General features: G+C 41.9%; 1 protein-coding gene across 2 annotated transcripts in view; it reads right to left on the bottom strand.

Annotated features, from left to right (window-relative positions):
* LOC114106959 (signal-regulatory protein beta-1-like) overlaps positions 1-12,071 on the bottom strand; it is a 355,204-nt gene that overhangs the window by 248,007 nt on the left and 95,126 nt on the right. The gene's annotated exons all lie outside the window — the stretch shown is intronic.

The following is a 12,071-nucleotide window of genomic DNA, read 5'->3' as shown; positions in this document are numbered from 1 at the left end:
TTTATATTACACATAACATAATTTTTAAAAAATTCCTTCTGCATTTCCTTCCATTTTCCATCCCTCCTCTTTGGCTCTTGACCTCCTTCTGTTCTACTGACCTTTCCCACACATTTGTTATATCCTTCTCTGATTCTTTCTCTTATTAATCTCTAGTGTACAGAGCTGAGAGAAAACATTAGACTTTTGACTTTCTGAGTGTGACTTCTTTACTTAGCATGATGTTCTCCATGTCCATCAACTTACTGTCAAATGCCATGATGCCATTCTTCTTTGTGGCTGAGGAGAACAGGAAGTAACAGAGATGGAGTGACAAGCAATTTCCTTCAAAATTGTGAAGCAGAAACCAGGGAGCACAGTTATAAAAATCACACTTTCTTAATCCATTTATCTATTGACAGGCCCTGATTGACTCCATAATTTAGCTATTGTGAGTTGTGCTGCTACACACATTTAACTGGCTGCATCCCTGTAGGATGGTAATTTTACATCTTTTGAAAAAATACCAAGAAGTGGGATAGCGGGGTCATGCGGTGGTTCCATTCCTAGTTATTTGATGACTCTCCACTCTGCTTTCCTGAATGGTTGCCTTCATTTGCAGTCCCACCAACAATGTATGAGTGTACATTTTCCAGTCATCATCGCCAACACTTATGATCTGTAATCCTGGCATTTGCCGTCTGACTGGAGTGAGATGAAGCTGTACTGTACTGTTGATTTTCATTTCCCTGATGACAATGAATGTTGAGATTTTTTTCATATAAATATTGGCCATTTGTGTTCCTTCTTTTGAGATGTTTCTTTTTGGGGTTTTGTCTCTTTGGTTTTGTGGGTTGTTGTTATTATTATGACTTAGGTTGAATGTATTGGAGCTCTGTGTATATTTTGAATACTAACCCCCTGTTGGGGGAGTGCCTGAAATGATCTTCTCTTCATCATTTCCTTTGCTGTGCACCAGATGTTAACTGACAGCATCCCTCCTACTGATTCTTGGGTTTCTTTCTTGCACTTTGGGGTTTCATTAAAGAACCTTCACCAGAACCTACATGAGGGACTGTTGGCCCTAGTTTACTTTAGCATTTGCAAGGTTTCAGGACTAATTCCTAAGTCTTTGGTCCATTTTGATTTGACTTTTGTGCAGGTTAGAGATGTGGATCTATTTCCACTTTTCTACATATTTCTAGCACCCAGTTTTCCCAGCAACATTTGGTAAAGAGGCTTTCTGACAAAGTGTCTCTTTAGCACTTTTGTCAAATATCAGATATCTGTGAGTATGTGGGTTTGTCTCTGTGTCTTCTATGATTTTACACTGGTCCTCATGTCTATTTGTTGCCAATGCCATGCTGTTTTATTTACTGTAGGTTTATAGTATAATTCCAGGTCAGGTACTCTGATGCCCTCTGAATCATTTCTCTTGCTCAGTATGGCTTTGGCTATTCTGGGTCTCTAATTCTTACAAATGAATTAAAGAGTTGTTTTTTCTAATTTAGTAACGAATGTTATTGTCATTTTCATGAGTATTACATTGAATCTGTATATTACTTTTGGTAATAAAGCCATTTTGAGATACTAATTCTGCCTATGCATGAACAGGGGATGTCTTTCCATTTTCAATCATTTCCTTTTTCTGTGATCTATAATTTTCAATGTAGAGCTCTTTCACCTCATTGGTTAGATTAGTTTCTATGACTTTTTTTTATTATTTTGAGATTTCTGAATAGGTGTTTTTTTCTGATTTGTTCTTTGGTTGAAATCGTTATGGGTGTATTGGAAAGCAATTGATTTATGGGTGTGGCTCTTGTGTCCTGCTCCTTTGCTGAATTGATTTATTACCTCTAGAAATGTGTCTGGGGAGTTTTTTGGGTCTTCTAGATATAGGATCATGTCATTCACAAGCAGATGACTTCTTCCTTTCCTATTTGTGTCCCTTATTTCCATCTCTTGTCTGATTGCTCTCTCTGGTGTTTCAATAACTGGCTATATCAAACAGAGGTGGGGTGAGTGGACAACCTTGTCTTGTATGTAATATTCCATGAAGTGCATTTAATTCTTCTCCATTAAGTGTGATGTGAGCTGTGGCTTTGTCATTTACAGCCTTCATAATGCTGAGGTAAGTTCCTTCCATTCTCACTTCTCCAGCATTTGTAACATGAAGGGAAGCTGCATTTTATGAAAGGTCTTTTATTTATGTATTGAGATGGTCCTGTGATTTCTATCCTTAATTCTGTCTTAAGAGGGGGGATAACATTTATTCCCTTGTGTATGTTGAGCCAACCTCACACCCCTGGGATGAAACCCACTTGATCAGGGTGTATTACCACCTTGACGTGTTTTATGCAGTTTCATAATATTTCATTAAGTTTTTTTGCATCCATGTCCATCAAGGCTGTTGGCATGAAGTTATCTTTCCTTGATGTATCTTTGACTGATTTTGGTAACAGCATTCGTGATATTTCTTGGTTAAAGGGGTGGTAGAAATCAGCTGGGAACCCGTGTGGTCCTGGTCTTTTATTGGAAGGCTTTCCATTGCTGTTTGAATTTCATTCCTTGATGTTGGATTATTTCAGTTTTCCATGTTTGGGGGGTTCAATTTGGACAGGTCACGTGTGTCCAGGGATTTGTCAATGTCTTCTAGATTGTCCAATTTTTTGGAGTCCAAATTTTCAACATAGTGTCCAATGTTCCTCTGGATTTCTGAAGTGTCTCCAGTGATATATTGCTTTTCATCTCCAATTTGATTGCTTTGAGTCCTCTCTCTCTTTCTTTTGGTTATGTAGCTAAGGGTTTATCAATTCTGTTTATCTTTTTTTTTTAATTTTTTATTGTGGGTTGTTCAAAACATTACAAATTTCTTGACATATCATATTCCACACTTTGATTCAAGTGGGTTATGAACTCCCACCTTCACCCCATACACAGATTGCAGAATCACATCAGTTACACATCCATTGATTTACAAATTGCCATACTAGTGTCTGTTGTGCTCCACTGCCTTTCCCATCCTCCACCCTCCCCCCTCCCCACCTCTCCCCTCCCCTCCCCTCCTCTCTCTCTACCTCCTCCACTGTATAACCCTGACGGTCTCCTTCCATTACCATGCAATTTCCCTTCTCTCTCCCTTTCCCTCCCACCTCTCATCCCTGTTAAATGTTAATCTTCTTCTCCTGCTCTTCATCCCTACTCTGTTCTTAGTTACTCTCCTTATATCAAAGAAGACATTTGGCATTTGTTTTTTAGGGATTGGCTAGCTTCACTTAGCATAATCTGCTCTAATGCCATCCATTTCCCTGCAAATTCTATGATTTTGTCATTTTTTAATGCAGAGTAATACTCCATTGTGTATAAATGCCACTTTTTTTTTATCCATTCGTCTATTGAAGGGCATCTAGGTTGGTTCCACAGTCTTGCTATTGTGAACTGTGCTGCTATGAACATCGATGTAGCAGGGTCCCTGTAGCATGCCCTTTTTAGGTCTTTAGGGAATAGACCAAGAAGGGGAATAGCTGGGTCAAATGGTGGCTCCATTCCCAACTTTCCAAGAAATCTCCACACTGCTTTCCAAATTGGCTGCACCGATCTGCAGTCCCACCAGCAATGTACAAGTGTACCCTTTTCCCCACATCCTCGCCAGCACTTGTTATTGTTTGACTTCATAATGGCTGCCAATCTTACTGGAGTGAGATGGTATCTTAGGGTGGTTTTGATTTGCATTTCTCTGACAGCTAGAGATGTTGAGCATTTTTCATGTACTTGTTGATTGACTGTATGTCCTCCTCTGAGAAGTGTCTGTTCAGGTCCTTGGCCCATTTGTTGATTGGGTTGTTTGTTCTCTTATTGTCTAATTTTTTGAGTTCTTTGTATACTCTGGATATTAGGGCTCTATCTGAAGTGTGAGGAGTAAAGATTTGTTCCCAGGGTGTAGGCTCCCTATTTACCTCTCTTATTGTTCTTTTGATGAGAAAAAACTTTTTAGTTTGATTAAGTCCCATTTGTTGATTCTAGTTATTAACTTTTGTGCTATGGGTGTCCTATTGAGGAATTTGGAGGCCGACCCCACCGACTGTAGATCGTAGCCAAATTTTTCTTCTATCAGACGGCGCGTCTCTGATTTGATATCAAGCTCCTTGATCCATTTTGAATTCACTTTTGTGCATGGGGAGAGAAAGGGATTCAGTTTCATTTTGTTGCATATGGATTTCCAGTTTTCCCAGCACCATTTCTTGAAGATGCTATCCTTCCTCCATTGCATGCTTTTAGACCCTTTATCAAATATAAGAAAGTTGTAGTTTTGTGGATTGGTTTCTGTGTGTCCTCTATTCTGTACCATTGGTCCACCCGCCTGTTTTGGTACCAGTACCATGTTGTTTTTGTTACTATTGCTCTGTAGTATAGTTTGAAGTCTGGTATCGCTATACCGCCTGATTCACACTTCCTGCTTAGCATTGTTTTTGCTATTCTGGGTCTTTTATTTTTCCATATGAATTTCATGATTGCTTTCTCTATTTCTACAAGAAATGCCGTTGGGATTTTGATTGGCATTGCATTAAACCTATAGAGAACTTTTGGTAATATCGCCATTTTGATGATGTTAGTTCTGCCTATCCATGAACAGGGTATATTTTTCCATCTTCTAAGATCTTCTTCTATTTCTCTCTTTAGGGTTCTGTAGTTTTCATTGTATAAGTCTTTCACCTCTTTTGTTAGGTTGATTCCCAAGTATTTTTTTTTTTTTTTGAAGATATTTTGAATGGAGTGGTTGTCCTCATTTCCATTTCAGAGGATTTGTCGCTGATATACAGGAATGCCTTTGATTTATTTATTTATTTTTTTAATTTTTTATTGTTGGCTGTTCAAAACATTACATAGTTCTTGATATATCATATTTCACAATTTGAATCAAGTGGGTTATGAGCTCCCATTTTTACCCCATATACAGATTGCAGAATCACATCAGTTACACATCCATTGATTTACATATTGCCATACTAGTGTCTGTTGTATTCTGCTGCCTTTCCTATCCTCTACTATCACCCCTCCCCTCCCCTCCCCTCCCCTCTTCTCTCTCTGCCCCCTCTACTGACATTCGTTTGTCCCCCTTGTATTATTTTTCCCCTTCCCCTCACTTCCTCTTGTATGTACTTTTGTATAACTCTGAGGGTCTCCTTCCGTTTCCATGCATTTTCCCTTCTCTCTCCCTTTCCCTCCCACCTCTCATCCCTGTTTAATGTTAATCTTCTTCTCATGCTCTTCGACCCTACTCTGTTCTTAGTTACTCTCCTTATATCAAAGAAGACATTTGGCATTTGTTTTTTAGGGATTGGCTAGCTTCACTTAGCATAATCTGCTCTAATGCCATCCATTTCCCTGCAAATTCCATGATTTTGTCATTTTTTAATGCAGAGTAATACTCCATTGTGTATAAATGCCACATTTTTTTTTATCCATTCATCCATTGAAGGGCATCTAGGTTGGTTCCACAGCCTAGCTATTGTGAATTGTGCTGCTATGAACATCGATGTAGCAGTGTCCCTGTAGCATGCTCTTTTTAGGTCTTTAGGGAATAGACCGAGAAGGGGAATAGCTGGGTCAAATGGTGGCTCCATTCCCAGCTTTCCAAGAAATCTCCATACTGCTTTCCAAATTGGCTGCACCGATCTGCAGTCCCACCAGCAATGTACAAGTGTACCCTTTTCCCCACATCCTCGCCAGCACTTGTTGTTGTTTGACTTCATAATGGCTGCCAATCTAACTGGAGTGAGATGGTATCTTAGGGTGGTTTTGATTTGCATTTCTCTGACTGCTAGAGATGGTGAGCATTTTTTCATGTACTTGTTGATTGACTGTATGTCCTCCTCTGAGAAGTGTCTGTTCAGGTCCTTGGCCCATTTGTTGATTGGGTTGTTTGTTCTCTTATTGTCTAATTTTTTGAGTTCTTTGTATACTCTGGATATTAGGGCTCTATCTGAAGTGTGAGGAGTAAAGATTTGTTCCCAGGATGTAGGCTCTCTATTTACCTCTCTTATTGTATCTTTTGCTGAGAAAAAACTTTTTAGTTTGAGTAAGTCCCATTTGTTGATTCTAGTTATTAACTTTTGTGCTATGGGTGTCCTATTGAGGAATTTGGAGCCCGACCCCACAGTATGTAGATCGTAGCCAACTTTTTCTTCTATCAGACGCCGTGTCTCTGATTTGATATCAAGCTCCTTGATCCATTTTGAATTAACTTTTGTGCATGGCGAGAGAAAGGGATTCAGTTTCATTTTGTTGCATATGGATTTCCAGTTTTCCCAGCACCATTTGTTGAAGATGCTATCCTTCCTCCATTGCATGCTTTTAGACCCTTTATCAAATATAAGATAGTTGTAGTTTTGTGGATTGGTTTCTGTGTCCTCTATTCTGTACCATTGGTCCACCCACCTGTTTTGGTACCAGTACCATGCTGTTTTTGTTACTATTGCTCTGTAATATAGTTTGAAGTCTGGTATCGCTATACCGCCTGATTCACATTTCCTGCTTAGCATTGTTTTTGCTATTCTGGGTCTTTTATTTTTCCATATGAATTTCATGATTGCTTTCTCTATTTCTACAAGAAATGCCGTTGGGATTTTGATTGGCATTGCATTAAACCTATAGAGAACTTTTGGTAATATCGCCATTTTGCTGATGTTAGTTCTGCCTATCCATGAACAGGGTATATTTTTCCATCTTCTAAGATCTTCTTCTATTTCTCTCTTTAGGGTTCTGTAGTTTTCATTGTATAAGTCTTTCACCTCTTTTGTTAGGTTGATTCCCAAGTATTTTATTTTTTTTGAAGATATTGTGAATGGAGTGGTTGTCCTCATTTCCATTTCAGAGGATTTGTCACTGATATACAGGAATGCCTTTGATTTATGCGTGTTGATTTTATATCCTGCCACTTTGCTGAATTCATTTATTAGCTCTAATAGTTTCTTTGTAGAGCCTTTTGGGTCTGCTAGGTATAGGATCATATCATCTGCAAATAGTGATAATTTAAGTTCTTCTTTTCCTATTTTTATGCCTTTAATTTCTTTCGTCTGTCTAATTGCTCTGGCCAGTGTTTCGAGAACTATGTTGAACAGAAGTGGAGAGAGAGGGCATCCCTGTCTAGTTCCAGATTTTAGAGGGAATGCCTTCAGTTTTTCTCCATTCAGAATGATGCTAGCCTGAGGCTTAGCATAGATTGCTTTTACAATATTGAGGTATGTTCCTGTTATCCCTAGTTTTTCTAGAGTTTTGAACATAAAGGGATGCTGTACTTTGTTGAATGCTTTTTCCGCATCTATCGAGATGATCATATGGTTCTTATTTTTAAGTCTATTGATGTGGTGAATAACATTTACTGATTTCCGTATATTGAACCAGCCTTGCATCCCAGGGATGAATCCTACTTGATCATGGTGTACAATTTTTTTGATATGTTTTTGTATCCGATTCGCCAGAATTTTATTGAGGATTTTTGCATCTAGGTTCATTAGAGATATTGGTCTGTAGTTTTCTATCTTTGAAGTGTCTTTGTCTGGTTTAGGTATCAGGGTGATGTTGGCCTCATAGAATGAATTTGGAAGTTCTCCCTCCTTTTCTATTTCCTGAAGTAGCTTGAAAAGTATTGGTATTAGTTCTTCTTTAAAGGTTTTGTAAAATTCTGCTGTATACCCATCCGGACCTGGGCTTTTCTTAGTTGGTAGTCTTTTTATGGTTTCTTCTATTTCCTCAATTGATATTGGTCTGTTTAGGTTTTCTATATCCTCCTGACTCAATCTGGGCAGATCATATGACTTAAGAAATTTATCTATGCCTTCACTATCTTCTAATTTGTTGGAGTATAAGGATTCAAAATAGTTTTTGATTATCTTCTGTATTTCTGAAGTGTCTGTTGTGATATTGCCTTTTTCATCCCGTATGCTAGTAATTTGAGTTCTCTCTCTTCTTCTCTTCGCTAGCATCGCTAAGGGTCTGTCGATTTTGTTTATTTTTTCAAAGAACCAACTTTTAGTTTTGTCAATTTTTTCAATTGTTTCTTTTGTTTCAATTTCATTAATTTCAGCTCTGATTTTAATTATTTCTTGCCTTCTACTTCTTTTGCTGCTGTTTTGCTCTTCTTTTTCTAGGATTTTGAGATGAAGTATGAGATCATTTATTTGTTGGTTTTTTCTTTTTTTAAGGAATGAACTCCAAGCAATGAATTTTCCTCTTAGAACTGCTTTCAATGTGTCCCATAGATTCCGATATGTTGTGTCTGTGTTTTCATTAATCTCTAAGAATTTTTTAATTTCCTCCTTGATGTCTTCTATAACCCATTGATCATTCAGTAACCTATTGTTCATTCTCCAAGTGATGTATGCTTTTTCTTCCTTCTTTTATCGTTGATTTTCAGTTTCATTCCATTATGATCAGATAAGATGCATGGTATTATCTCTACTCCTTTATATTGTCTAAGAGTTGCCCTGTGACATATTATATGATCTATTTTTGAGAAGGATCCATGTGCTGCTGAGAAAAAAGTGTAACTGCTTGATGTTGGGTGGTATACTCTATATATGTCAATTAGGTCTAGGTTATTAATAGTGTTATTGAGTTCTATAGTTTCCTTATTCAACTTTTGTTTGGAAGATCTGTCCAGTGGCGAGAGAGGTGTGTTGAAGTCTCCCATGATTATGGTATGGTGGTCTATTAGACTCTTGAACTTGAGAAGAGTTTGTTTGACGAACATAGCTGCACCATTGTTTGGGGCATAAATATTCATGATTGTTATGTCTTGTTGGTGTATGGTTCCCTTAAGCAGTATTCAGTGTCCCTCTTTATCCCTTTTGATTAACTTTGGCTTGAAATCTATTTTATTTGATATGAGTATGGACACTCCTGCTTGTTTCCGAAGTCCATATGAGTGATATGATTTTTCCCAACCTTTCACCTTCAGCCTATGTATGTCTTTTCCTATCAAATGCATCTCCTGTAGGCAGCATATTGTTGGGTCTTGTTTTGTGATCCATTCTACTAGCCTGTGTCTCTTAATTGATGAGTTTAAGTCATTAACATTTAGGGTTATGATTGAGATATGGGTTGTTCTTCCAGCCATATTTGTTTATTTCTGTTACTAAACATGGTTTGTTTTCCTCTTTGATTATTTCCCCCCCCCCTTTACTGTCCTACCTCCCACTGTTGGTTTTCATTGTTATTTTCCATTTCCTCTTCCTGTAATGCTTTGGCGAGGATGTTTTGAAGAGATGGTTTTCTAGCTGCGAATTCTTTAAACTTTTGTTTATCGTGGAAGGTTTTAATTTCATCCTCCATCCTGAAGCTTAATTTCGCTGGATACACAATTCTTGGTTGGAACCCATTTTCTTTCAGTGTTTGAAATATGTTATTCCAGGATCTTCTAGCTTTCAGAGTCTGTGTTGAAAGATCAGCTGTTATCCTGATTGGCTTACCCCTAAATGTAATCTGCTTCCTCTCTCTTGTAGCTTTTAAAATTCTCTCCTTATTCTGTATGTTGGGCATCTTCATTATAATGTGTCTAGGCGTGGATCTCTTATGATTTTGCACATTCGGCGTCCTGTAGGCTTCTAGGATTTGGGATTCTGTCTCATTCTTCAAGTCTGGGAAGTTTTCTCGTATTATTTCATTGAATAGACTTCTCATTCCTTTGGTTTGGAGCTCTGTACCTTCCTGTATCCCAATGACTCTTAAGTTTGGTCTCTTAATGTTATCCCATATTTCTTGGATGTTCTGCTCATGGTTCCTTAACAGTCTTGCTGAGCTGTCTATGTTCTTTTCCAGTTGAAATACTTTGTCTTCATTGTCTGATGTTCTATCTTCTAAGTGTCCTACTCTGCTGGTAGTATTCTCCATTGAGTTTTTAAGTTGGTTTATTGCTTCCTGCATTTCTAGGATTTCTGTTTGTTTGTTTTTTATAACCTCTATCTCCCTGTATAGTTGATCCTTTGCTTCCTGGATTTGTTTGCGTAATTCGTTGTCGAAGTGATCTTTCATTGTCTGATTTTGCTGTTTAATGTCTTCCTTGATACTCCAGATCATTTGAAGCATGTATATCCTGAATTCTTTATCTGACATTCCATCTGCTGCAGCTGTTACCTCTTCTAAAGTTGCGTTGACCTGCATTGCTTGTGGTCTTTTCTTTCCTTGTCTTTTCATACTGCTTGCGTATCTTTCCTGCAGGTACGGGCGGCGGCTCTGCTCTCTCCTTATTCCAATTGGGGTTTCGTGGCTACCACGCTGGCAGGTCACTGGGCCTGTTCTGGGAGCTGGCGGCGGCTCTGTTCTGCCCCTACTCCGATTGGGGTGACGAGTGTACCACGCCGGCAGGCCACCGGGCCTGATCCGCCGGTCGGTTGCAGGTTTGCCTACCCTGCAGGCGCGGGAGGCGGCTCTACTCTGCCCCTACTCCAAATGGGGTGACGTGTCTGTCATACCAGCAGGCCACTGGGCCTGTCCCGCTGGTCGGTCGCAGATCTGCCCACCTTTCGGGCACGGGTGGAGGCTCTGCTCTGCCCCTACTCCAATTGGGGTGTCGTGACTACCCCGCCTGCAGGACGCTGGGCCTGTTCCTGGCACGGGCGGCGACTCTGCTCTGCCACTACTCCAATTAGGGTGGTGTTTGTACCACGCCGGCAGGCTCCTGGGCCTGATCCGCCGGTCTGTTGTAGGTCTGCCTACCTTGGAGGCGCGGGCGGCGGATCTGCCCTGCCCCTCCTACCACGCCTGCGGACCCCTGGGCCCGATCTGCAGGTTGATCACTGGTCTGCTCACCCTGCGGGCATGGGTGGCGGTTCCGCTCCGCCCCCACTCCAATTGGGGTCACGTGGCCACCACACCGGCAGGGCCTGATCCGGGCGTGGCAGAAGGATCTGCTCTGCCCCTACTCCAGTTGGGGTGATGTGTGTACCACACTGGCAGGCCACTGGGCCTGACCCGCCAGGCTGTCACAGGTCTGTTTACCTTGCCAGCGCGAACGGCGGCTCTGCCCTGCCCCTCCTACCACGCCCATGTACCACTGGGTCGCGGGTCTGCCCACCTTGCGGGTGCGGGTGGCGGCTCCGCTCCACCCCCTCCTCAATTGGGGTGACGCGTTCACCACGCTGGCGAGCCACTGGGCCTGCTCTGGCGCTGGCGGCGGCCCGGCTCCTCCCCTCTGGCTCGACGACAAATTGAGGAGACTCGGGTGACTGTGCCTCACCCCCCCTACCAGGAGACCAACTGCTTATGTCACCGCTGGTACTGATGAAGTTCTCTCCTCTGCCGCTTTCTGCTGACATCAGATCTCTGCCATGTTGGTATCCTATGCGAATGGCAGTATTTCGTTCCCCTTGCCAGGCAACCAAAGCAACGGGTGAGTCCTGACCGGCCCTCAGCAGGACCCGGACCGAGAAGCAGTTTCCGCAGGCTCCTAGCCCCGGGCCAGGGAAGTTCCGGGAGCCGGAACTCGGCCGCTCTGTGCTCTGTGTAAGCTCCTATAAGTGTAAGCTCCAAGAAGCAGTCCCCGCGGGCTCAGTTCCGGGAGCCGGAATTCGGCTGCTTAGTGCTTGGTGTATGCTCTGATAGGCGCAGGGTCCAAGAAGCAGCCTCCACAGGCTCCGCAGCCCTAGGCCAGGGCGGTTCCGGGACGGTTCCGGGAGCCGGAACTCGGCCGCCCCGCGCTCGGTGTTCGCTCCGATAGGATCAGGTTCTAAGAAGCACCCAGGCGCTGAACCCTAGCAATCTGTCTGCAAGCCGCAGGCGAATTGCAGCCTGAAATTACCTGATCTATGGCTGAATGAGCTGCGGTCAGTCGAAAACAGGGGTGGTGACGTCAGTTTACCAACATGGTGGCTGCTGGCCTCCTCTGTGGTCTGACCGGTGTGGAGAACCGAGATGGACCGCTTCCTTCCCCCGTCTCGAACCCAGAATTCAGCCCTGAGTACGGTGCTTGCGCGGCTGGCAGAAACTGCAGCGCTGTAACCCTGCGTCTCTATCCCAGCGCGCTCTGCAGACTTTAGCCGCGGGGCGATTTGCTGAATAAGCAGTGTTACCCTCCGTGCGACAAACCTCTCGCG

Source organism: Marmota flaviventris, chromosome 2 (assembly GCF_047511675.1).
Source record: "Marmota flaviventris isolate mMarFla1 chromosome 2, mMarFla1.hap1, whole genome shotgun sequence".
Lineage (NCBI taxonomy): Eukaryota > Metazoa > Chordata > Mammalia > Rodentia > Sciuridae > Marmota > Marmota flaviventris.
Note: the sequence above shows the minus strand (reverse complement) of the source record. Positions and strands in the feature narration are given on the sequence as shown.